At 39.3% G+C, this 27,713-nt stretch overlaps 1 long non-coding RNA gene across 1 annotated transcript in view; it reads right to left on the bottom strand.

Moving 5' to 3' along the window:
- Positions 1 to 27,713, bottom strand: part of LOC127478762 (uncharacterized) — a 237,216-nt gene that overhangs the window by 98,475 nt on the left and 111,028 nt on the right. Inside the window, exon 3 of the long non-coding RNA XR_007907333.1 lies at positions 22,611 to 22,712. This is a non-coding gene — a long non-coding RNA (uncharacterized LOC127478762). The remainder of the gene's footprint in view (positions 1 to 22,610; positions 22,713 to 27,713) is intronic.

Genomic DNA, 27,713 nt, shown 5'->3' with positions numbered 1-27,713 from the left:
CAAACTCTGAGGTCATTTTATGGCGTGTATCTCTGGGAGCACAACTAGAAGCATCGAATGCAAAACAAGCCTCTTGTGTGCACTTGTCCTGAGTGCTCTTTGGGGCTCGGCACTCGAAAAAAAGGAACAGTTTTATAAAGTCACTAGAGAATCTGGAGATGGAGGCTTTATTCCTGAGCTGATATGCAATGTTATGCAACTTGGTTTTCACTTCGGGCCTGCAGAAACTAGGGATAATTTTATTTCCTTCTGTCAGCTTTAAAAGAAAAATGCCTTAGTCACATCGTTATTCATTCCTGAGTGCTGCTTCATTTGCATTTAGGTATGATCTCTCTCTGCTTTTGGAGGTGATATTTTGTAATGTCTTTAGTCAGATGCACTCAGTGTTTCATTTGTGTTGTGCATGTTGTCTTTCACTGGGATCCCATAATTTTCCCCTGGAATTTGCTCAACCCTTAGCTCTTAAGATGACAGAAAATTGGACTCAGCAAGCCAACAGTGACAGACCTAATTGAAAGCACTTACATCTTTAGAGTACAGCAATGATGCAAAGATTTGCCTGTGGTTATGAAGGGAATGTGTGCAGACTGTTTCACAAAGAAACGCTGTGTATGCCATTCTCCTCAAGAGTCTGTCTTTTGTGCCTTCAGTACCTACAGGAGTGATCAGGAATGCACAGAGTTTGCATTCCTGCAGATACATTATCTGAAAGTGTGGCCCTTTGTTTGCTTTCCTTCTGTTTTGTTCTGTTAGTCCTTCATTGTAAGAGAGACCTGTTTATACATTCCATTTTTCTTGGTCTTCTTGGCACCTTGCAGTCAAACACTACTCCAGATTGATCCCTTGGTTTACAATGCACTGGGAGTACAGTCTATGTAAATTTTAGGAACAGACAAAAGGGTGTACTCGTCATCTGATGATTTCATTTCTAGCTTTCCAACACCTTTTGTTATTTCAGGGTATTTTTTCCTGGTGGGAACAGACACATTCAGCTGTTGTTTTCATGCTGAAAGCCTGTGTGGAAGCACTTCCCTGTTGTTTTTTTTTTCAGACATGTCTTTCAGCATGTTTCCAAAGGCTTGGAATCAGCACATTGTGTTGTGACATGTGCATACTTGACATTGCTTTGTTCTCTGACTTCCTTTTGCTTGCAATCTTTAGGAAGTTATCTTACAATTAGCAAGGAATTTTGAGTCAGTGTTATTGCAGACCCAGCATATTGTCCTCTGCCATCTGCAAAGAAGAAAGCGTGGAGGAGCAGGAGGGAAGAAAGTCATTTTAGTATTTTTAAGTGGCTGAACCACGTAGGTTTCTAGCTTTAGTTAACTGCATAGAGACTGACTGCAGCTTCAACTGTAGCCAGGAAAAAAATGTATTACACACTACAAGCATCCATTTGATACAGCCTTTTTCTGTGTTTTGTTCTTGTTCAGTGATTCTCTTATCAAATGGCAAAAATGAAAAGGTACCTTTTTCCTTAAAAGTTTATATGCAACATTTTTCTTTTTGAATTTGCACCTTTATGTAAAGGAAACCTGTTCATGTGTCCTGTAAATGAAGATGATAAAAATAAACAAACAAAAACCCCAAGTTTTTTTTTATCTCAGTGGCAAATATGCTCATTTTTACCTGACTGAAAAGCACAAATTTTTATGGCGTTCTTCTTTTTCTTCTTGTACTTTAGGCCATCAGCCTCCTGCAGCACAGACAACCAGCCAATTGCTTTTGAACTGCTTCCCTGTACAGACAACACAGCTCAAGAAAGAGAGGGATGGCAGCACTTTGGGCATGAGGGGAGACCTTGAGAGCTGTCCCAGAAAAACTTCCAAGGGCAGGTCCAGTCAGATACCCCCGGCAGTACTAAAAATACCATTCAAAAGGTAAAAACACACTGAAATCCTTACCACTGTAGGTGAAGAGAAAGAGTAGCAGCAATAAACTGTGCCAGGAAGAAGGCAAACATAGGTACACACCTGCATTGATGTAACAGAGAGACCTTCTCAACTGGCCACAATCTCTCAGCTCCTTATTTCTGACCCAACCTTGTTATGCCTTGAATAATTGCCCTGATGCCCAGAGAATCTGAGGTCTTTAAATCTCACTGGCTGCCAAAATTATACTGAATGCCTGAATCTAGAAAGCAGTGAGGGACATACCACGTGATCAGCTGCTCACACTTCAGAAGGCATCATGTAGACCACAGTGTAAGGCATGTATGCTAGACCTTACTCTGTATATAGACACTCAGGTTTTAATGTTTTGGCATTATTGTATAATAGATATATGATTTATAATAGCACCGTCCAGGCAAATTTTTATCCACTATGGGACAGGTGGGGAAAATATCTCCCTAGTCAGTATTTTGAGTAACTTTTCCTTTATATGCCATAAAATACACATTATAATATTTGGAACAAAGATTTTAGTGTCAGGATGTTCCTGCTGAAGTGGTGAGATTTTTTTTTGTCCTTGGAGTCAGTAAAAGTGTAATAAAACATCTGTTTCAGACTTCAGGAACAAACCTGAGGAAACAGAGGTTTTTACAGATACCTGCAGAATCTCAAAGCATCAGTAAGGAGTCTCTGGGTTTCACTGTGCTAAGACATTTCTCCATCAACTCCTCTAAAAGACACTGCTTGAGTATGTCTCCTCAGTGTAGTGGAGTGTAATACAGGGGGACCCAAATAAACAGCAGCTAAACCAATTGCAAGACTGGAGTGTGTCGGTGCAGGGCTCTGCTTGAGTTGAGACCAGCTCTACAGTTTCCAGACAGCCCTGCACAGACAATCCAGGATTTCTCAGAGACAGATCAGATATCTGAGCACCACAGTCCTTGGCGCTGAACAGACACGCTGGGTCCATCACAGGAAGTCAGGAATATTGAGCAATTACTCGGCCACTGAGCAAGACAGAACTATTTAGATCCCAATGGTAAAGTGTTGCTTAATTTTTTTCATTATGGTCTCTCCTGCTGAAATCTGTATTTCAGATCAGTGCATAAGAGGGAGAGCATATCTGAGAGTCTGTGCAAGACTGAGAGGTTGCAACATAACTAGGAACAAAGTCTAAAAATACGTATTTGCCAATAATACAGCAATAATAATTCATATAACTACAGCAGAAAGAAAGAAGATCATGCTGTAAATTCCAACATAAGAAAATCAATAATAAGCAAAAGTCTAATCCTTGGGAATAAAAAGGCTTTTTAATGTTGGAAGCTTAGGGTTTCACTTGTTTGAGGCATAAACTCCCCACCAATTCGATTTACTAACTCCATAATCTAAGGATTACCATATACAGAGCATAAAACCAACAAAAGCAAAGAGAAAATTGTCTCTCCCTTGCAAATTTGTTTTCAGTCATTTACTAAAAGCTTTCTATTACTGCTACTTTCCTCCAGTATAAATGTCATTGCGGGTGCTCACTCATGACAGCTCCACAGTATAATGTCCCGTCCTTTCCAAGGTGGAACACAACAGATAATTCCTTATATATTAAATAATTACTTCTGTAACATATTTTCCACACATAGACATCCAAATTGATATGCTAGAACAGTAAATAACTGTATATGGGTACAGATAGATTTAGGATATTCCTCTAAAATATTACTTGGTTGGTTTATTTACTTATTTATTTTTAACAGAACACATTGGAATAATCTATCATTTTTCGGCACCACTGTCATTTATTAGTGTTATCTAAGTTGTACTACTTTCCTTGTCACATCATAAGTTAACCTTTCCTAATCACCACCCTGGACATTTACCAGGCTTTCCCCGGGGAAGTGTTTAACTACAGGCATGATTTTCCTGTTATTACATACTCCAAGGGCTCTGAAAGCTCGTGTGGATTCTACTCAAGGACTGTAAATAAATCTATACGAGTCTGATGCTAGGAAACTTAATGGATATATGCCTACTTTAAATGATCTCCATAGTCTGTAGCATGGTGAGATCCTTAAAGAATCCCATCTTTTGCTCTACATCCTCCACTTTGGAAGCATAATAGAAGTGCTTTAGTCTTTCTGCTTTCTCAAACACCCATCAGTTTTCTTTCCTTAGATACCCTTAGGCTTGGCAAAGCATCATGGCCTGCCCATGGTATGGAGAATTGTGCACTAATGCTGTGCAATCCCCTCTTCAAACCCATGCTGTACTTGAGTGAGGGTCTCAAGAATCCCACAGTGTGTATGTTTCCCTATCAGTGCTCTCCTCTGATCCTCATGGGAGCCCTCTCCTGCCACTGGCCATGCACATGGGTTCAAGGAGTGTGGGGAACTCTACTGGGGCCTCCTAAATATGCAGCCAACTTCTTAGTCCCAGCCACGGGAAGCAACCAAATGGCAGAGATCCAGGGAAAAGAAAAACTCCTTCTGAAAGCACTACGAGGAAGCACTTAGGCCACAGACATATTACTCATGATAGACCATTATGGTTCAGTCCAAAAAGCTCAAACAAGACCTTGAAGGCCAAAAGAATTGGTTCAAAAAACCAACCAAACAACTAAACAGTAATCCCTGGTTTTCACTAGAAGAGATATAGAGACCAAGTGAAGAGCTGACAATTCAACATCTACTCTCTTGAGGAATATTTTTCAGCCTTAACAGGGTAAGTTGTTGCCAATACATCTAAACCCAAAAATTTCTTGGACTAGGAGGGGAATCCAGCAAGACCAGCTGTGCTGAATTAGAGCACTCCACTTAAAACATCCCATCAATCACAGAGCAGGAGAGTGCTGACGTTATTTGTATGAAATGTAAGAGTGCTATTACTCACCTGCAATTAAAAAGAATAGTTTGATTTGGTTTCTCGCCGAGAGTTATGTGAATATTTTCCCTTCTGCCAGCTTATGAATTTTGCCAGCTTCCATAATCTGAAGGTAGCATTCCAGGTTCTGACTAAATCATGAACAATGACACGATACAAGTCAGGTAATTTTGGAGGGGAAATTAGTCTTTTTCTTAAACCTAATTTATAAACCTTCATTTTGTTCATCCACATTTTCTGCAACCGTCTGGCTTGCAATGTCATGAAAATGCAATTTTAATTGGCACATTTTTTGGCACAGTTTGACAAGAGTCCAAGATCTGCATGGAGACTCAATTATTCTATCCTCCCCGGATTTGGACCCTCAAGGCATGGATTAAGATGAGACACTAATGGGGCAGCATGCAAAAGCTTGTATTACTGACATAGATCTCCTTCATGGATAAAAAGGAATAGGAACTTTCAAACATGCAATTCTAAGTGAGAACAAAGCTACAGATAGGGAAAAGAGTCAGACAAGGATCTGAGCAAAGACTGGTAATGTAATAAAAGCATCGGAGCCATCTAGAGGGGATTTTGGCTGGATTGCATCTTCTAGTATTAGGAACAAGAAGTATACAAGTCTCTAAGTGCAGGTTTATACCATCTTTGACAAAGTGAATCATCTCACATGCATTAAATGCATGTATGCAATTAAAAAAACAAAAAGGCAGAAGGCAAGCAAGGGCAAGTAAAGAGAGTTATTCTGAAGAGAGAAACTCTTCGGGTAAATGCCTTTGGTTCTTTCTTTCCCCTTCCCCTACCCCCATGTTCAAATCTACAATTTTCTCCATATTCTTTTTAGTTGATATGGGACATGCCTCATACCATATTATTGTACTGTTCATCAGGGTAAGCTCACATAAAAACTTTGGGATATTAAAAGTAGTTCTTCTCACTCCCAGAAACATTTGCTTGAGGACTTCTCTCCCAGAATATTAAAAGAGAAAAAAATGTATACTCATATCTGTGGAAAACAATTAGTGAGAGGAATATCCATGCAGCCATCTTAAAGTTATTTTTTTATTCTGGTCATGGGAGCAACAAAGTTAGTTAACTAGGCCTGGGTGTAAGCTTCAGCTGCATCTTGACACCATATTAGACAGGTATCCAGGCATCCATGTGCCCATCCCTTCCATATGGTTTCTGAAGGAAAGAAATCAAATTTGTGAGCCTGAAGGGATCTATAACCTCCTTCAGTGAGGTCCCTGTTTGCCCTCTTACGCTTCAGAAGATCCCACACAGAACTTATCTAATACAGGCAAATAGAGCCAAGAAACAAACTATGAGATGCAAAACTCAGCCTTTTTGATTTCCAGAAGAGGAAAAATAACCACACTATAGCATGCTCATCTGTCAAAACCATATCTCAGGAAAGAAGGTAGGCTGTATCCCTTGAGCTTTTTAGTTCCATTTCCCCTTCAACAACAAATAGTTGATTTCTCATGCAGAGCAATTGCCTCAAGGCCTCATTTCTGTAGAGTTTTCCCCACGTTATAACACAGGGCAAGGTTATCGACTGTGCTAGAGGGAAGTGCATGTAAACACTGGCTCCTTTTACTACATCACTCACTCTTCCCCAAGGAATTCTCAGAGACTTTCAGTCCTAATTACAAGGAACAGTTTAAATATTTCACCCAGAGAGTTGATATTACAAAGCAACAACTAATCAAGGTCTTACAAAACACGAGTATTTTGTCATGCAAATCTTTCTATAGCAGTTCCCTTACTTGTGGCTTTTTCCTACTTCCCAAACTTCTTGAGGATGTTTGAGGGCTTAGATAACACAAAGTAACCTGTCTTCTTGTAGTAGAGAGACCGAATGATTTGAAAACAGCTTATCTAAGGTCATATCCTGCCATTGATTTTTTTTCAGTGCTCCCTATTGATTTCAGAGGTGAGTTCCACATACAGATCAATACCAGGATATGGTCTTTATTTATTAGTGTACTTCTGGTCATTTCACTCTACCCTAATGCCTCAAAACACATGGAGTTAGTTACAGCATTCAACGTTACATCGGCCTTGTTGTCTTTAGAGGAGAGTTAAGCCTTCATGTGGTCAACAGAATAATTTGGAAGGATTGTTTGGTGACTTCTGCCATTGATCCAGAAATAGATCCCATGACACATTCTTCAGGGCAGGTTGAAGTAGAGAAGCAGAGACACGTGGATAAGCATGTCCTTTGACTACTCAGCAGCTGCACATTAGCAGCAGCACTAAATTCCCAGCAGAAGTTTCAAATGGTATTTTGACAATGAGAAATTCTCTACATTGAGTCAGTGGTCTGATTCTCCTGACCTAGTCTAATGTTTTAAAGACTTCATGCACTAAAGAAATATATGTCGGGCACTTGGATTAAAGTTTCCCTACAATAAATTTCCAAATTTCATCGATATCTCTTACTTATCAGGTCAGGAATACAAGAACTAGAGCTTTCAAGAAGTTCATTAAACATGCATTTTTTTTACTTCCTGGGGCTTGGAAGAAGAAAAAGCTGAGGCTGACCTGGAAAAAGTCTATGTGTTTTCTCAAACTAACTGCCAAGGACAGGACTAAATTCCAAAATGCTTTTGTCAATGGCTCTGGCTCAGAGGTACACCTTGGCCCCTGTGTTGCAGTTGGGCCCTACAGCTTTACTAGTTGTCTGCAGTTTGTAGGTCCCAGGTTTGATACAGATCTTAAACTGTACAAGAACTGAAAGAGATATTGCCTCATCATTTCTCCCTCTTACTACAGAATTTTCTCCACAGGAAAGATGCAGGCATAGGAAAGAATAAGCCATGGGATTTGCTTTTCAAGTACTGCCTGTATCTAGGTATGTTTGATTTAACTGAAGAGGGCAAACGAACAAATGAGTAAGGAAAAGAAGGTACAGAGTGAAAACAGAGCTTCAGCATTTGCTCAACTGCCTTGGAGCTTAAGGAAAATAGAGCTTAGTGCTCTATTGACTTTACTTCTCTTGTACTCATTTACATCACTGGAGGGTCTGGCCTGTGCTTTAAGAAAATACTGCTCCTTTTCAATTGTTAAATAGTGACAAAGTCCAGGTGACCCTAGCAGAGAGCCTGAGTGGTTTATGTCAAGCCTGGAGACAGTGACTCATGGAGTCACAGATGATCAGTTGATAAATGTCCCTGGTATCAGAAACTTGGCCATTAACATGAGTGATGTGAGAACTAAGAGGTTAAGTAAAAGCTACCTCCATAATGAGTGCGCAATACAGAAAAACAACATTATGACCCAGGCTTGGATATTTGGGTTTGTTTCTCATTTCCCCTTAAGGTGGATATGGTTTTGTAAGTTTGTTTGCAATTAGAAGCTTTGTAAGGTTGTTTTGGTTTTTTTTTAATACATACATTTTCCATGAGTGGGAAAAGTCTACAAGAAATGTTAGAAAGAGGCTCAGATGTACCAGGGGGTCCATTGCAATTTTTTTTTTGCAACACTCTGCTGCAACAATGCAATCTGTTTGCAACAAACTGCTGGATTTAAAGTGACTCAGAAGCTGTTTTCAACATGTTTCTAGGACAGAGTAAATTGTGTTAGTACATGCATTACAAGCAGTGAGTTCCCTTATCTACAGTCAAACATAAGACCAAGGACTTTGCTGAAGCACGGCCCTCACGAAATCTTCCAAAGTTTTGTTGCTTAAATGTATAAGCACACACCACCTTAGATAACCACTCTTAGCAGCCTTCTTAGGTGCAATTCAAGAATTCAGTGTCATTGAAGTCATTGCATCCCAGTAGCATCCCATTTTAGGCAAAGACACTTTTGTGATCTTCAGCAATTTTACGCAAAAAAAGATTCCAATTTAGAAAAACTCTGGGAAACTTTGGCTGAAGTAGAAGGTGGTATTTTGCAGTGGTGATCCCTCCTTATGAAGCATATGTTTGTAAAGTATGCATGATACATTTTAGTGCATCATTTAATATACATCACACTAGTAAACATATCCCGTTCTCTTTCAAGAGGAGAGTCTAAAGTACAATTGCTCACATATTCATCAACAGATAATACGAACCACTAACAGAAACACATTTTGCAGAAAGAACTACTGTTCTGTTATATTTCAGTTTGAAATTAAGTTAGTATTTACCTACAAATACAGGGAAAGGAAGAAGGATTTCCTCCTCAGTTTTCCTGTTCAAAATTATTTTCATTTAATTAATCATACAGCGGGAAACACAAAAGAAATCAAAATCAGAATGAAACATCACGCGTCATTATTTTCTCAACCTCTTCAATAAAAATTTGTTTTGGTAGAATTTCTAGTCACTTGGGGAATTTGGAGATTTTGCTTCTCTCTGGTGTGCAAATAAGCAGTGGTCACACTGGACTCAGTGAGCGCACCTGGCAGTTCCCCAGATTTGTGAAGTTTCTCATCCTTATGCTCCCCTCACTCTGTCTTCCTGGCCCCATAACACACATCAGAGTTCTTGCAAGGTCTGATGCCCCCAGCACGATCCTCCCCTTTCACCTCTCCCATGCCAGATTTGCTCTGCTATCAAAACCACTAAAAGCTTAGTTATTAACCCATCTGTTGGAATAGATGCTCAAACCTTGACTGAACCAGCCCTGGGCAACCTGGTCTAGCTGGACCCAGTTTGACCAGGGAGATTACACTCCTTCTCTGGAGATCCTTTCCACCCCAAGGTAACCATTGCATACATTCCCTGTCTGGTGAATTCTTTTACTTCTTTAAGCACAGGAACAACTTCATCAGAACCACCAAATATGTCAAGAACAATACCAAAGACAAGCAGCCAGAAATGTTACATGTGTTTTCACTTTCATCAAAGACAACAACACCAAAACAAAAGTCAAACCAGAGAAGAAAAAGCAGGTATCTTTCAAGAAGCTGTGCTACAGGTGATCTAGGAGGTCTCTTTGCCTTCTGCAAACACTGGAATAGTGGCTGCTGAGTGATGTCCAATGAGATTAATAACATCCATGCTGACAGATGTTCTAAATAAAGTGTCAAAGGATGATTCCCAGAAATACTGTGCAAAACTGCTGGGGATAATTGTTATCTGATAAGTTACTACACATTACCGATTAGACGCATATGAGACACTGAATCCATTGGATTTCCTATCTGCAGACTCCAGAGGATCCTGTAATTGATAGTCTGAATGCACCATTGATCAAAATTATGGCCTGTCTTGAATAAATGCACTGAAACAACTAGTTAAAAGGAAAAAATAGTATTTCAGACAATAAAATTCTCATGGAATAATTAAAAGAATTAAATATTTTGCTTGGATTTCAAAAAGAGACAGAAGCAAAAGTTTTACCCCAAACTGAAAAATTGAAGGTGCAAATAAATTTTCCATTGAAAAATAGAAATTGCTAAGAATGAGAACTACTTTTTGCCTCATATATGCCATGATATGCTGAAAATGCAGAGGTTTTTTTCTTTTTTGAAAGTAATGATATTCATATCAGCCAAAGTTTCAAGGAAAGGTATTTAATACCAATCTTCTGAATGTGCTCTTAGTGTAAAGTCCATTACATCCCACTATTAAGAAAGAAAACTATAAAAATGTTTACATTTTAATGACAAAGGGCATGATAGTAAAATTTCACTGTTTTTTAACACATTCTTTTCACTGTCTTCTAACATATTCTAAAGTTGTTCATATCAAGTGGTACTGACTTCTGTTCTTAACTTTTTTTTTTTGCCTGAATGTAGATTCTTTCCAGGGTCAGCAGTAATTTATACTACTTTGAATAAGGTATATCAGGGATGTCAGGGTATGGGAGAAACAAGTGGGCCAGAACTGCTTTTTTACCGTGACCTTCTCCTAGTTATTCGCGCTCATCTTCCCATGTCAAATTTGGAGAGAACAACTGCAACTGTCTCAAGAGACACCAACAAGAAAAGGATTTCATGAGCTTTCTCCCATCAAAATGCTTATTTCTGCATCAGAGAACTGTAAGGCAATGCAGAGACACATTCCACATCTAGAGATTTTAGTAGACCAAAGGAGAAGATAAGGGGATGTCTTACAAAACCTCCACCACTATCATTGACCTGAAAACAAAAGTCCTGGATTCCCATCTGGGATTTCCTGATATTGCTGGGCCTGGTAAATTTGGTAACATGATGATCTCAGAAATGATTCAACAAGGTGACATCTAGTTGCAGAAAACAGCCAATACAAAAATCTTGCAACATTTGCAAGCAAAATGCAGGATTGCAAGATGATTACGACCTGGAATCTGTAGCACACAACCTGTCCATTTTAGATCATCTACCAGCTATACCAATCCTGAAAGGCAGGCAGCAAATACCACAATGATTAGTAAAGATTTCAGTGGTTTATGACACTTACAGGAAACGAGGATTGTCTCATTTGTGTGAGATAAGAAAAGCAGAGCAGCAAATGGGAGGTTCCTCATGAGGAGCAGAGAAAAGAAGTGTATTTGAAAGATGTAGGGTCTGTCAAATGGGCAGGCTAGAGACTGTCTTTAAGTGTAGCTTTTCATAGTTGTATGAAATCCACCTTCTTTACAAAGCAACAAACAAAAATAGAAGGAAGAAGTCAACATAAAAGTTCCTATTGCCATTTGTACTGACTGTTTGGCTCCTAATAAATGACCCGAGCTGTCTGCGACACGGGAGCACTCACCAGTTTGAAAGCCCTGAAACTTTTCCAGAGGCTGTTTTGTTTATTTCTGTTGGACTCGAATCCACTTAACAGGGCACTGTGATAAACATCGCTTTCCCTAAAGTTGTGTCTCCTGGCCAAGAGACTTAGTGCCATGTGCTCTGAGATTGTAGTAAATAATTGTCTGTCTCTTCCACTTAAGAAGCAGAGCTCACATTCTGTGCCATGTTTTCCTAACATACCTGATGGTTGCTGCTCTTACTTTGTTGTTTTGTTTTGTTAGGTATTAAATACAACCAATGATTTAACAAAATTTTGAGCCTTTTTTGTGATGCTCAGTTAGACAGCTACCAAAGACATGAAATTACTTTGAGCCCCAGAATAATGGGACTCCTCTATAGGGGGATCACAAGGCTTAAAGTTTTAAAGGTCTGATCTTAACAGAGCCATCATACTGGAGTTAAGGTTAGATATGGGTTTAAAGTCAAAATATGCCAAACTGGTCAACCTGAATAACAACAGGCATGACATAAACTGTGGTTTTGGACCTAACTAACATGGATACATGAGAATTTTCTTTTCTTTCTGTCTTGGAATGAGAGAGATACAGTGAAAAACATACTAAATTTTGTGGGATTTGCGGATAATAAAAACAATCTGCTAATATGCATTTACTGGGATTTGTCATAGAGCAAAAGGTGAAAAAACAGAGCCAGGAAAAGTCTCTAAGACAGCTAAAAGCTCACTGTTGGTGTCCATATGGAACAGATACTGAAAAGTTCAGATTACAGTTGAAGCTTCCTTGGGAATGAGGTGGCTATTCTGCTGAGGACAGACTCACAGACAGTCTGCAATACCAACTATGTCGTACCACTGGTCAGCATCACATCTGGGGCAAGCAACACTGACAGTCTCCTACTTTGGGTTAGACTCTGCACAGCACCAGATTTCTGTCATCCTGGACCAGATCCACAGCACCCGACCCTGATTTAGGACTGCCTGTGATGGCAGCCTATATTATTTTCTTTTTTCTTTTCAACAAAGCAGGTATTTGAGAGCTTCTCTAACAGAGGATGCTAATGACAGAGTGAATATGTCCCTTCTTAATCAACAGAAGGATTGGTACTGAAAGGCAAATCTTATTTCGTCCAAATTTCATTCAGCTGAAGAAATAGTTGAATAAAATCAATAAAGAATTGATCTAAAGCTTACATGAGATTCAAACACTATCATAAATCTAGTTTTGAAAGTGTTGATTTGTCAGTGATGGATTTTTTTTCCCTAACCCAACTCATGAACTTAAAGATGATCTTTCAGTCCAAATGAGGACTTACATGTTGCAAACATTCAGCTTGACAGAAAAAGTGTATTACAAAACATCCTCTTTCTCAGTAAGCAGATAATGACCCGGTCAGAGAAAATACTGCCAGCAATTTTCAAAGGACTCTTGAAGACACTTAGGTTATGTCTAAGTGACCTCAGTGATTCAGAGGACTCTGCAACCTCAGAATGACTCTGAAAAACACTTTTGCAAGTTGGAACGAGAGTTTCTGTGCTCCCCAGAACAAGCATCCAGATTGGAACAACAGAGTGAACCCAGGACCGTGGGCCTGCCAGGCATCCTACAGGAGCCACATACCATGGGTGGTGCTGGCAGGAGCAGTATTTTACCACGAGCAGTGGTGACAGACCAGTGATGGACACAAGCAGACCAGGACATCAGACAGAGGGATGGTGGCTTTTTGCTGAGACAGCCTCCCATCCCTGTCCAACACGGTCGCACAGGCGAATGGAAACTTGGCTCCAAGGGGTTTCCACATATTCAACACCCCCACCTATCCACAGAGGTGACTGTCTCCTGGGGGAAAGCCACCATAGTTACCCTCTGCTTGGGGCATCAGTCAGATCCTCATCCTCATGGGAGGGCTCCTGACCTGGGCTCTTCCTACACCCACCCACACAGCTTTTGTCCCTCCGGAAATTGGTGCTTACTAATATTTATCATCTGGATAATGCTAATCAATGAGACAGAGAATGGAGTACCTGCTTTAACTTTTTTGTATGTTGAGTGGAGCTACTGTAGTTTTGAGTTACTGATCAACCTCTACAGTTAACTCTATATTTTCCCTCTCAGGCATTCAGCACAAAGTGAGTTCGTGCTTTTTTAAAAGACACAGAGATGACTGCCCATCAAAAACAATAGTCAGCATGGGAAAAGAATGGCTGTCCCCTTTTGGTTACAGACAAACCTCACTTCAAGTAAAAAAAAAAGACTGTCACAGTTTAATAGTTTTAGTGTCATAATAAACTAAAGTTATATTGCAGCGCTGTCTGCAGTGCCTGGTAAAAGCAAGCACCCCCATCCACTGGGGTAGACCCCTATCTCCATATAAAAAAGCTAAATCATCTTAAAGGAAGGATTTTACTGTCCTCCTGCTAAATGAGCTTTATGAGCCATTTGTTCGATTCAATCCTGTGTCTTGTCAAGAGCACTGGCTGTATACTACACTTGTCAGCATTTGTTCTCACGTTCTATTCAGTTGTATATTTTTATACATTGACAGCTTCTATCATCAAATTTAATGACTTCTTTTAGACAAAGAAATAATTGACTACTGAGATCTTCTTTTATTTGCAGTAACCCTAACAGACCAATTTCTCAGCAAGCCCTCAGACAATTAAAAAGGACACTCATTTTCTGTAGAACAGACATGATGCAGAAACCATCTACATGGTACCAGGTCAGATACATAAGGATGAGACACAGAGGTTACTCACTTCTTTATAAAATAAGAATTATTTTTATCTTAGACTCACACATGTCACCGCCTTCAATGAAAACATGTCTTCTGGAAAAGATTTTGTAATGAACACAGTTCTCTATGAGCCTGAATCACACAAAGGAGCAGTCAGTTCCTTTGAAACATTTTTTTCTGCTTCCATTCCATCCACAAAGAATGCATTCGAGGCTTGGTGAGACTTGTTTCCAACTTTATAATGAACATTTCTAATATTTCTTGTCTTCCTATTACCATGTTTTCCTCTTGAAACTTACACAAGGCAATGCAGACCCTGGGAATATCCATGTATTTGCATCAGGACAAAGTCACCTTTGGGTATGCAAGTCTCAAGAGTCAATGACACTCCACAAAATAAATGCACAGAGTGTAGATTGCAGTTATTAAGATTATTGGTTACGAAATGGAAGATGCAGTTTCCATCACTAGCAGGGAATCCAGTACCTGAAGGAATGGAAACTCTTATACACGTAATTGAGTAAAATGTACTTCACAGATTTGACTCAAGATTTTGAAACCACTAAAAGCAGAACAATCCATATTCCTTTAGAAATATATTCCCATGAAAGAAGATGTCTGAGAGATCTCTTCACCTATTTAGATGTACAGGCCATTTCCTCAAATGCAGATTTTTAGGAGCAGTTTTTGAAGGCACTAAGGAGAATTTCCCAAAGGGAATGCAACAGGTCCACTTGTTTTCAACAAAAATCTTTCCTCTCTAGGGCGGAGAACAGATAAAAAGCTTGCAAAGACAGTTTTGTAAGAAAAGCCCTTCTGTTGCCTGTGCGCGTTCTCAGGCAGTGGAACACCTCTTGGAACAGGTCTCTACTAGACACAGGGGTGGAAGTAAGTTTGGCAAAACAAAGAGTTGATTCCAGAAACAAAGAACATCCTGTGAATAACTGATCTACCACAAAAGAAAAGGAAATGGAAGGGGAGGGGAGGGAGCTTCTTCAGGCTTTGTTGTAATGCTAATTTACAAGATTAACTCACCAAAAGAGGAAATGAGTCTGTTCCATGGTACAACTAATGTAGAGTGGAGAATTTAATATACATTTAAAATACAACAACTTCACAGACTGGTGTGCAACGTTCTTTGTTATGTCACTCATGGGGTCATGAAAAAAAAACAAGTTGAAAAACTTATCAAGTCAGAAGTCAATTTATTACTACTGTAGATCATATCTTTTGGCTGATCACATTATGCCACCTGAAATGGACAAGAATCTGGTTTGCATCAGGTTATTTTTACCACTTACACCAGCAGTGATTCAGATCTCAGTTGTCTCACCTGTATTCCATGTCCACAGAAGCAAAAACACCACATGCATCCCCCCGGGCTGCCTGCAAACAGCTGGCTCCCAGCCAAGCAGAAGGACAACCTGCACTTGGTCTGACAGGTCTGACCCTTCCGCAGTCACTGGGCACGAAACAACACGGAGAAGGTGGACACAGGAGGTGATAATAATTTGCTTCCACAGAGTGGTGTTGCCATTACAGGTAACACAGGCCACAGCCCTTTCCTGGGACTTTCTCACTGGAGCAGCTCCACGCTGCCCCAAATTGCACAACCTTTGCACTGTTCCCCAGAGCTTAAGTCTGTCACAGAGCACTACCTGTATGTCACCTCATGGCTTATCACACCAGCTGGCACAGCCCTCTGTTACCACTCCCTTGAAACTTGTGATAGCCTGCAAAGTGAACAGATGTTGCTCACCTGACCTCTTATTTGCTTGGTGGAAATGCAGGGGACAATGTAAGATGGAGCTTCAAATATCTAATAAATACATAACTAGCACTAGAGCTACAGTATGCAATAAATGCATTTTGATTCATGACTTGCATCTTTTACAGTAACAATTCAGGATATTGCAGAAAATTAAATTATATTTAATTCCTGCTAATTGAATATTAGCAGGATAGAAGTGTAGCTTGTAAAAACGGGGCAAAGAGAAGTAACAGAAATGCTCTTTCAAAACCTGAATTGAGATTAACAGAAAATTATTTTGCAATTAATTTTGGCTATAAAACTGATGGAATCTTTGCACATATATTCTGCTTTGTTTTCATAAATATCTAGGTGTTTAGCAAAAAAGGAAACATAATCACTGTTAGCCAAAAAAAATAGCCTGACTTTAGGCCTTTCTACTTATCCCAAACAGATAAGCTGAACTTCTTAGAACAGTTCCTGTAAGTTTCAAGACAATAAAATGTACTGGTTTATCTTTTACAATACCTGAAACTTTGATTCAGCCTGAACTCTTCCAAACTAGTACAGAAGCCTGAAGACTGGCCTGGGTGGTGAGTGATCACCATGTGTTTCCAAAACCTAATGGTTAATAAGCACAATATATGAAAATATAAGAATATATGAATATATGAAAAGTTTTTGGGGGAATTTTCATTGGGACTCTGCAGATCCATTTATTAGACAGTCTCTGACCACACGATTGTTCCCTGATCACCGTGAAATGTCATGAGACATCTGTTCAGAGACTGTGCTCTCATCCCACCTGTGCCTCTCCCCCAGAATGTATCTCCTTCACACCACGCCAGTGCACTACGTAAGCTCCCCACGGTCTCCAAGTACTCGAGTCTATTTGACCTAAATAAATAAGCAATTCTGCCACCTTTAAGCAGACCACAAAATTTTCCTGATGCGCCTCTTCCCACAGTGTAACACTCCACTCAGTAAAGGTGGCAGTACCCACCTGAGCTTTGCCGGAAATTATCTCTGAAAGCTCCCTCTAGATTTACCCTGTTCTCCATCTCCAAGCAATCAATGACTGATTGGTGTAATGCCATCCCCATTTTTATCACTGCCAATAAAGCCTATCATGAACAGAGGTTGTGCTGTTAATCACAGAATGGGTTGGATTGGAAGGAACCTTAAATATCAGGTCGTTCCAACCCCCAACCATGGGCAGGGACACTCTCCACTAAACCAGGTTGTTCCAAGCCCTGTTCAACCTGGCCTTCTTACAGACCATCTGATTACTAGCTCTGCAGTTCTCCAGTGCTTGAGCTTTGCATCACAAAGCAAACCCCATGCACACTACAGCCAGTTGCTGTAGAGTCTCTGAGGTCACAAAACTTTTTTTTCCCTGTGGATTTACAGAAACAGATGCAAAAACCCAGCCCTTCCATCTGCTCTTTGCTCCGAACACCAGTTCAGTTGTTGGACCGAGAATTTCAGCAATAGCATTTTTCCCCCTCACTTATATCTTTAAGCCCTAATTTAAACACCATAAAACAAGCCAGGCTTCACGGAGCAGCAAAGTGCTCTTTACTCGCTTGTATAACAAAATAGTCTCATGAATAATTATATCAATTATAATGAAAATCCTAAGGCACTATTAATTTAAGATAGGAAATACAGAAGTAAAATAAGATAATATCTCCTACTGTAATTCTTTTCCCTGAGGACTTTGCTGCTGTAGGCCCAAAGAAATAAATGACAGGCAATGCAGTTACACCCTCTTTTATTTTACTACCTAGCATTCACATTGCAAATGTTTAGTTTTTCCCTTAGCCCTGCTAATTCTGGGGTTTTTCTCTCCAAAATCATTAACAAGATTTTGTTCCTGTTATGTACAGTTTGTTAAAGAAAGCCCAGAGTTATGAAAGTTCATAACTCCATGACCTTTTTCTGGTCTTATTTTTGCCACTGTTTCATGAAATAGACTTGCCATAGCAACATTTCTCCAACAGAAAGCATTTAGGATGTCTTGTGAAAAAGTCTAAGGGCTTCCTCGTGCAAAGCATCACGAAAATCCTGGAGAAATCCTAACCCTATTAAAATCAATGGTATCTTTACTGTGCAATTCAGCGCTGTCAGGATTAAAATTCCTCTTGATTTACAGTGATGAGATGTTGTTTTGATGATCATTATTCCTGAGAGGAGGTTTAGATAAGTAGCCAATCCAAATTATATGTCAATCCAGCCTCAGTCATGACTTTTCCCTAATTTGCATAAAGAGACTCAAAATTTGAGTTTCCGCAGAAAAAATGAATCAGGTAAGTTTGGCTTAGTTTTAGGTTTCAGTGGAAAAGTTACACTCAGCTTTGGTATGTCACTGTTTGCTTAAAAAACATTCTTTCTGAATTCCACCACACCTTTTTTTTTTTCTCTGAAGAGTTTTAGGTCATTCTTGCTAGAAATGAGTGGATTTCATCAAGCTGTAGAACTACTTTGATGGTCTGGAGTGTATTTTACTGGGTCGTGGATTTGCTGCCTATAACATTTGCTTGAGGAGCATGTCACCACATCTCAAACAAAAACAGTACTGTCATTTGAGTCCTTTTATCAGGCCTTGCTGTCCTGGTATTCGATGAACCACAAAACTTGTTACACACATTTTTAAATTATTACTTTACTAGGACAAATGAATGAAGTCAAATTTGTATTTTGGGCTGCTTTGCTGGTATTTTGGCTTCTAAAACTGTTGTGGCTGGTGGGTAGAGTTGGTTGTCAGTATTCTTTTGCCTCATGTATGTTTGGGTGTGTGGTTTGGTGTTGGAGTAGTAGGTTTTTCAGTTTGTATGTCTGACTTTTGTACTGTGAGTTGTTGGATCTTTATGCAGTCTGGGTTCTGCCATCACAAGGAGATGTGAGACCCACGGCATCATAGATGGGTAAAGGTGGCAAATAAACAAGTGGCAGATAAAACCAGAGAGTCTTAAGTTTCCAACAGTATCCACTCTACTGAGAATCTTTAGATTGTGTCCAAAATTCATATGAGTCTCTCTAAAAACTCGGAAATAATCTATTCAGAACACTATGCCACTCCATTCCAAAGCTGCTTGTAATTGTCAATACATCTTCTAGTCTCCTTCCCTAAGAATATTTTGAGAAACCAGCACAATAAATAACCACGGTTTACTCTGGCTATAACAGCACCAACTTTTATTTATACAAAAGTTAGAGGGAGGGCATCTCCCCTTTTAGTGCAGATGAATTATTTAAAAGGGAGGAGGGGGGAGATAGGATCATAACTAAAGTACGTGCCTTATCAAAATTGTCAGGGCTTTTACATTCCATTTCCTTGTGATAAGACTCTTGTGCTGAGCTGGTATTCGGAAGTGAGCCCAAAGGGCTGACTGATAAGTTTACATAAGGAAGGAAATAATCAATTTAGGCCTGTTACTGAATGAGTTCTTATCATGTTCATTTCCTCACTATTGCTTCTCAAGCTAAATATTACATGTTTAGCAGCAACTTCAAAAGATTTAACATTCTAGCTTCTGCATTTTATTAAGGAAAACTCTTTCAATAGCACGAAGCATTTGCTTGCACCACAATATGAGTACAATTCAAGCAGTGACAAACTTGCATGTTAAGAGACTAATATTTATGTTGAAGGAAGCAATACATTCCTGCAGGAAGATTACATTTTTTCCAGCCTGCTATTTAATATTTCAAGTACAGAAGAGAGATTTTAAAAGGTACTAATAAGTAGGGCACTAATTTCCCCTCTGTGGATTTTTCTCTCCATCTCCTGTAATGTGCTTTGTTTAACTGCATTAATCTACTTTTTCTCCAAGAAATATGTTTTTTTAAGACCTTGATGACAACAGCATGATTTGTGGGTGCACATGACTTGTCATGCTAAAATTTAAAAATGTGGCTCTTATTTTGAGGCTGCATTAGACCATAAAAAAAGTACATTGTGTCTGGTAAGTGACTGACTGTAGACCCTTTGTCTACAGTAGCTTTGCAAGGCTCCTGAGAGCTTCATTTAGAGCTGAATCAGTTCCATGAGATCAAAATGGAATTACTGGGAGTGGGGAGGGAGAGTGTCAACTTTAAAAAAATATGGTAGTACTCAATAGATTTAAGTTGGCTGTGTCATTAGTTGGTACTCCAGTGCAAAACAGCTACAGATTTAACACAGCACAGCTTTCATATGAACCGTTATATGAGGTCAATATTTATTTCTCCACACTTGACCTGGCTCATACCTTGGTCACAGTCAGTACTGAGGAGGATTTGCTCTAGTCTTAACTGGGATGTTTGTTTTTCCACAAACACAGATTACATTTGTATCCTAACATGGAATGTGTCCAATCATTAAGCAAAACCCCTGAGATGCTGTAATGCTGCCATTGCTATAAAACATTCTTCATTGGCATCCAACTGCTATAGCAAGTGCTGTGGAGGACACCAGTTGTGGCTAATTCCCTCTGCCAACAAACCTGACAATGATACCAGAAGCAAGCTGCAACTGAGAGAAAGGTCAGAGAATTGTGCCTTGGATAAATAAACGTGTGCAGTGCACTTACATTTAGAACCAAAGCATGCAAAGCTTCATAGTTCATTTGAAAGAAGGGTGGTGGAAAAAATAAAACAAAAAATAACCAAAACTGAAGTGTTGAAATCTTGATAATGGAAGTAAATGATTTGGGCTTTTTTGAAGTCAGTGGTTAGGAAACATATGAAGTATAACTCACAGAAAGCCAAAGTTGTACTGGCATGTCAGGAAAATCACTTATGAGATATGGCAAAGGCTATACCTGACCTTCTTGCTGCTGCTTCTCACATGACATTACTGGGTATGGATCTGGTTAAGTACTTAGTTGTCACCTGACAGTAGTTGACCTGAAAATCACAGTGAGAAAGACCATATACTTTTTCATGTTTCTGGCCAAAAGGAAGATGTGGAACTCATTGACTCATCAGTTCTTTCTTGAACTTCTACAATGGTTTCAATGTTGGAGCCAATTTTCACAGTCATGAGGAGCTCCAAACAATACATAAAAGCAATGGAGCCAGTACTAAATGAAGCAAGAAACTAGGGAGAGTGTTCTATGAGTTCCTGCCCTCTGAGCTCCTAAAAGGACACAGATCATTAAGAGATGACCTCTCAGAATATAATCAGAATTTTCCTATTCATAAGGCCTCTTTGTTGGTGGAGTAGTGAGGTGCTTTCCATCTGAGGTCGTGCTCAGACCTTAATACACAGCAAAGGAGAAACTCTGGCAGACCTTCCTCTGCAAGGGACCTTGGTTATGGAACTTCTTCCCCTGATCCAGCACAGCCTGAATTTTTAGACCATCAGGGCACTCCATAAGGTTCATCCATTCCATTGTGAGCACTCTCCTTCCCAAAGCTGCCATTACAACATTTGCCTTGCTCGAGTTTCAGCACTGTAGGACTCAAGTATTTCATTCTAGCACATCTTTAATTTACAAAACTAGATTTATTTATGGAGCAGACCCACTTCCTTTCCGGAAAGGTTATATACTTTTCATCACCTATAATGAATATATAGTTTAATGCATTCATCAAGAGCCTGATGGAAAGACCTTGAAATGGAGGGAGAATCTGTTCAACAGTTTGCTGCCTCGAGAAAATACAGAACACTCATCTCAGATTTTATATAACACAAAGGATGATGCATTTGCATTTAACAGCCAATTTTAAGCAAGAAATTTAATGCTTCTCTCCCTGGGCCCCATGATGTGTGCAGTCTCAGCTAGGCTTTGATCCAAAACCCTTGACCTAGCTCTTCGAGGTACAAATACTGCAGCGCAGGAATTGTTTGATATGGATGCTCTCTAAACCGTTTCCCAGAGAACATTCAAATAAAACAGGCACTGTACATCACTGGGCAGTCCTACACTTCTGTAGGAAAGCTGGCATTCATTTACAGAGAGGGCAACAAAGTTGTCCAAGGATCATCAGATACTAAAGAGACGGGCAGGCCTTCCTGCTGTCCAGCACATCCAGTAAGATGAGAAGATCACTGAAACAACACAGTAATGAGTAACCAATTGTTTTGAGTGAGACTTTCCACGGTACTGTGCCTGTACACTTTACAAATCATTGACAGGTTTGTTATGCAAGTCGCCCCTGGTACCTTGTAAACAGAGCTTCTCCATGCTCTGTTGATCTTTCCACTGCACTTTGTTGCAGGTCTAATAGCTGCTTAAATAATTTCTGACATGGAAAAGCACAGGCCGGATCTAAAAGTGTAAAGCAGAACCCTTAGGCTCAGCTGCTAAATCCAGGCACCTACCACTGAGCTCGAAGCGTCTGCACTGGGGTGCTTGACATTATCAGTGCAGCGTGCTCAGAGCCTCCACAGCAACTTTATTCTATTAAGTCTAAGTATCTGATTCTCATTTCCAAAGTCTCAATTTAGGGAATCAAAGCTGGAAATTCTGAGACACTCAAAAGGGAAGTGAAACTTTGGAGCAAGTAAAATTTGTGTTAATTCTCTGGATGAGAGCGCCAGTTCTGCAGAGTGACAAGAGCTCTGCGTGGCCCAGCATCCCCAGATAGTCACACCTCTCCAGTAGGTGACCACTGTGTGAAATATCAGCACTGATTGCCTACACAGTCTCCTGGAAAACACAGAGACAACTGTTAGGGACTCCAAACTTACCATTAATATCTTCTCTGAGCTGTCAAAGGCAAGATATAAGGACAAATTTACAGGAACTGTATGGTTCTTGGGAACAGCTGTCCTCTTGGAAGCATGAAGATCCTAGAAAACAAAGGAAAAAAATTCCATTACATACAAAGAGAGATTTAATTTTTTTTTTAGAGCAATGAAGTGAAGGTTGTTTGCTAAACTAATCTGTGAGGCACATAGAGGAGCTTTATATTGTAGGGATGTGAAGGACTCAGTCTTGGTTTGATTACTTCCACAAGTTGTAAAGTATAAGCACAGTGAAGTTTAATCTAAAAGTTCACAAATAGCACAATTCATCATTAGTCTGCACATCTTTCATTTCCATCTTATGTGGAAGTGCTACACAGCCTATTTAACCTCTTGGATTCAGTTTGTCTGCACAAAAGGGACAGTAATACTCACTTCCCTCAGGAGGTCATTTTTGCATTATTTTTGCTACCATTAATCATAATTACTAAATCAGATAATTGTCACATCAGTAACACGAGTTTATGTTACCTGGTTACTTATAAAGTGGATTGGCTATTTTTTTTTTTTTTTTTTTTGCTTTCTATAATAATGAGAAAATCTAAAAATCCACATACTCTGGGCTAGTAACACCAAATGCTGTGTACACTGGCAGACCCTAGAAACAGAAAGTTTAGTCAGATGGCAATAGATTTCAGTAAAATACTCTGGATTTACACCAAGAGGAATGAGACAGGACCAAATTTTTATTACATTCTCCTATGTTTGTAATCCCAGGCTTACAAGCCTACTACCAAAATTTGACCTAAAAGACGTCAGTACTAGTGCCAAAAATTGCATTTTGGCCAAAACAAATATTTTACTTTCAGTAAATAAATTTTCACTTTCCTGCCTAAGACTAATGTTGTTGAATTACAGCTGAAGGGCTCAGAAGCCCTCTGCTTCCAACATAAGCTACTAATGAACGTAAGGGACATTCTGCATCACAGTCCAAGAACCAGCAGGATCTTCCAATAAGAGCCGAGGAACTCCACAGAAGCATGATCTAATGGAAAAAACATGACCAAATGCAATCCCCAGTAGAAATGTTCCTTATATCTGTCTTTTCCAAGGGACATTTTTACTGGTGTAACATTAGCTAATTCTTGGAGCACTCAAGTCTGCCTACAGAACTATTAACAAGAGGGCTTTAGAAAAATATGACACATAGGATAGCTCAAGGCTCTCCATAAAACTGTGGATGATAGCCTGGTTTTGAATTATTATGCATTTCTTGAAAAAAACAGGGCACTTCATTTTCATCTGGGGTTTGCTCTGGTGCCCTTTTGCTTAATTTAATAAATAAAAACACAGGAAGCAAAGCACAGATACAGATGGTAAGCTAGGAAGTTTTTCTCTTTGCTACAAAACCGATATCCCCACAGAAAGTCAGTACTGAAACCTCTCTCGGAACACCTCCCAGCCCTGCCAGACCTATTTTCTTCACTCTCAATTTTTCAGTAGGAAGCTGTGCAGCCAGAAGAACTAAATCAGGCATCTGTCTTCTCAGTGCTAACAGCACAATTCAGGTCACTCCTGCCACACTTGTCAGTCCTCATTCAGGTTCCCTCCAACCAGGAGCATCATTTCAGCTGCAGAAGGCAGTTTATTGGCACCACTCATGGTGTGGCAGGAAATTGGTCCCAGCGTGGTGTACATTTCTCCTTGTTGTTATCATTATTTTCATTCACAGAAACAGTTTAATAACCAACAAAGGAAGAAACTGCCATGAGCATTAGGATGTTTTGTCTGGCCTGCTGGCTCCAAGCCTTGAATTTTTGTCATTAGGTGATATGATAACATTAGCAAATAATAATGATAATACTAAGATGATAAACAATATCAGAAGATAAAAGGAACACAATGTAAGCACTCTTTGACTGTTATTTTGTCTTTTTCTCACTTGTATTATGGCACACCACTGATTATCTGCTTTCCTGTATGAGTCACATCACAAATTATATCATTTATCCTTTCAGAGAGTTCAAAGGATATCATGAACCATGGAGAGCAAAGCTTGCCTTGCACCCTAATGTAATCTAAAGTGCCTGGTGGTATAATTGTCTGCCTGTTGACTGCTCTGCTTAACAGGCATTTAAAGCAAAGAAAAACAATATGTCTTTACTGCATTGTTTTTTCCATTTATGCTCATTTTTTCATATATCTAAACCTGATGCTTTCTGCCACTTTCTCTTTCCTACCTTTCCACTGCCTTCTTGTCCATCTTTTTCTCAGCCTCCTTTTTAACCCCTCAATCTCCAGTGTTAAATGAATCCTTTCTTTTTCCTAAGGCTGAGACTGAAATCATGTCCACAAAACCTTTTAAAAATTATTTGGGCTCTTTCAAGGAGATGGGGTATTATTCTACAGGTTTTAACCAACAGCCATGAAATCATAAGTGCACCCAGGAATGCACTGGGCGCAGTGTCCAAGTGAGTGTGGAGCCATCCAGCAGATCCCATCAAATACAACCAAACAAAACAGAAACCACAGAAAATGTGCAAGAATGTATTGAAACATCAGCTTTGTATCACCATCTTCTCCTTAACCCTCCCATCTGGTCCACAGGGTCTGGTCATCAAGATGTCTGGTAAATGTCACATAACCTTCATCTGAATCTGTTAATTCATCAACTTTTTATTGCATCTACTTCTTGAATATCATTAATAAATTTAATATTTGTATTTTTAATGATTTGGAAACATTTGTAATTCAAATGCTTCCAACTACCTCTTTGTTTTTTTGTAAAAGTTTTGTGTTGCTAAGGAAGAAGATAGGACTGGCTTCATTGTATCATCCTGGTAGAACGGGATGAATTTGTTCTAAGCAAGCAAGGTTATAAAAGTGTTTTTTCAGAACAACACGTACAGTTTCTATGCATTACACTTCCAGGTTACGCCAGATGGGGTATTTTAATTTTTATTTGCACAAAATTTGTGTAATGCAAACTGCCACTGTACACCTTATGCACTCAACGCTTTGCATATTTTTCTCCAAAAAATTGCATTTTGCAACTGTTGCAAAATTATCAAATATCACTCCATCACACACCGAAGTGGGTGAAAACCTGTTTTCCAAAATGTGGGCTAATTCTACATTGTTCATTCCTGACATATAATATGCCAAAAGTTAAAAAAATAATCCAATAACAATTTCATTTAACAAGGCTCTGCTATGATTAGCTGATACCAAAAAACAGGTGTTTAAATATTTTTAAAAGTCAATGTTAATGAGTTGTTGTGCTGCTTCATGAAATTCAGTTTGAAATCCAGTGCCTGTCCATGCTGTATTTTAGAAATATTTTCCTACCATTTCTGAGTGATGAAAGAAGTGGCCACATAAAAAAGTGCTCTTCTCTAGCACTTCACATACTGCAGGTTATGACATGATCTTTGTTTCCACTATTTACTCTTTATTCTGTAAATAATAGATAATTATACATTAAATGAAATTATAATAGTTGTTAATTTGTCATTTTCAAAGAGCTACCTGCAAAACAGAGAAATTTATTTGGTATTACGCAACTTCTCTTTAAAAATATGATCTCTCCAACTAACAATAAAGGAAAAAAATAATTTTTCTGTTTAAAAATATGTAAAACCACAAAGTTTGTTCTGGGACTGTGACTCACAAGTCTCAGGCCTGTGGGTTACGTCAGGGATGGCCCAAGGAGTTCAGACCAAATTTAACTGTGATGACTGGAAAGATTAGGAGCAGGAAAGCAGGGTAATGAATCTCACTGCTGCATTTCACAACCAAAGGATTTTGTTGCTGTGGGTTCCCAAGTTATGCCCCACAAAGTGCCTCAAGAAACCCATTTTCAAGTTTTCTCTCGAAACAATTCTAAAGGTGAAGAGCTCCAAATGCCCCTTACAAGTTTTAATGAGTGATGGGAAAGTTAGAAAGCAAGGTCATGATTTTTCAGGTATTTGAAGGCCTGAGCACAGAACAGAAATGTTTTAATTTCTTCCAGTTCTGAAGCAGTATCAACATCATCCCGGCATAATGGCACTGGGCTGTAGTTCAGTAAACAGCAAATACCAAAATGCTGATCTGTGGTACCTCCAGGTGCCTGCTATAAGTCTCAGAGCGTACACATCACTACACATGGCAGACCTTTTACACAGCATGACTGTTTCCAAAAGTGAAAGGTGCAATTCTATTACCTCTCTGTGAACATTTTTGAAACAACAACCATTGGTTACAATCCTATCGGGAGGAAGAATCTCACTTGCCTGCATTTCCACTTATTTATGGTTTACATTCAGCTCTCAAAGTGTGGTTCCAAGCTAACAAACCCACAACAGCTGTTTACAGAAACAAGTTTTTCTTATCATTCGGTATCAAGCATTAGAGCCCATTAGAGTATGGAAGGAATGCCACAAATGAACTAGGTTTCTAGAGTCCTAGGAGATTTGTTTCAGTTTCTAATCAAACTGGTTCCCAGACTTAATTCAATCAGCCTTTATTTTTCCTACATGTTGGCAGGAGAAAGACTTTTTTTTTTTCCCAGAAGCAATTACTGTAAATATAAATGGCTAAGCACTCAAGCAGTATATTAACAATTCTAAATCCTTTTCTTCTGCTCTTGATCATAAAACCCCTTCATTCCAAGCAGCAGTAATGCCCCTCTTTATAGCATAAAAAGTATAAAGAAAGACCATCTGGGCTGGCATGCCTGCCTTTCTCATACTCAACACAGATTCAAGGTGACCCCTTCCAGTGTTTCAGACTCCCTGATCTCTTTCAAAACAACTAGAGACTTCTAATAGCTTATCTTATGCCCAGGATCTTTCAAAGTGCATCAGATGTATTAGACATGATGGAAGAAGAGGAAGGAGGGGGAATGATATGAACTGATACAGTGCTACTACCCATGTTCATTTCAAGCTCATTTGAAATAAATTTGTCCAGTTAAAGGATGGTGACTTCCCATATTAAAATCAACAAGGGAACAAGTATCTAAGTAAGACTGACTTTCACTGCTAAAAGAAGCTTTAAATGTTAACCATGTAGTGACACAACATGCTTAAGTGTTGAAAAGACAGCACCCCACCATAATCAAAG

This window comes from Manacus candei, unplaced genomic scaffold (genome assembly GCF_025592945.1).
Source record: "Manacus candei isolate 608988 ecotype Guabito, Panama unplaced genomic scaffold, ASM2559294v1 h1tg000062l, whole genome shotgun sequence".
Taxonomy (NCBI): domain Eukaryota; kingdom Metazoa; phylum Chordata; class Aves; order Passeriformes; family Pipridae; genus Manacus; species Manacus candei.
The sequence above is the reverse complement of the archived record's forward strand: the minus strand, read 5'-3'. Positions and strand labels throughout refer to the sequence as shown.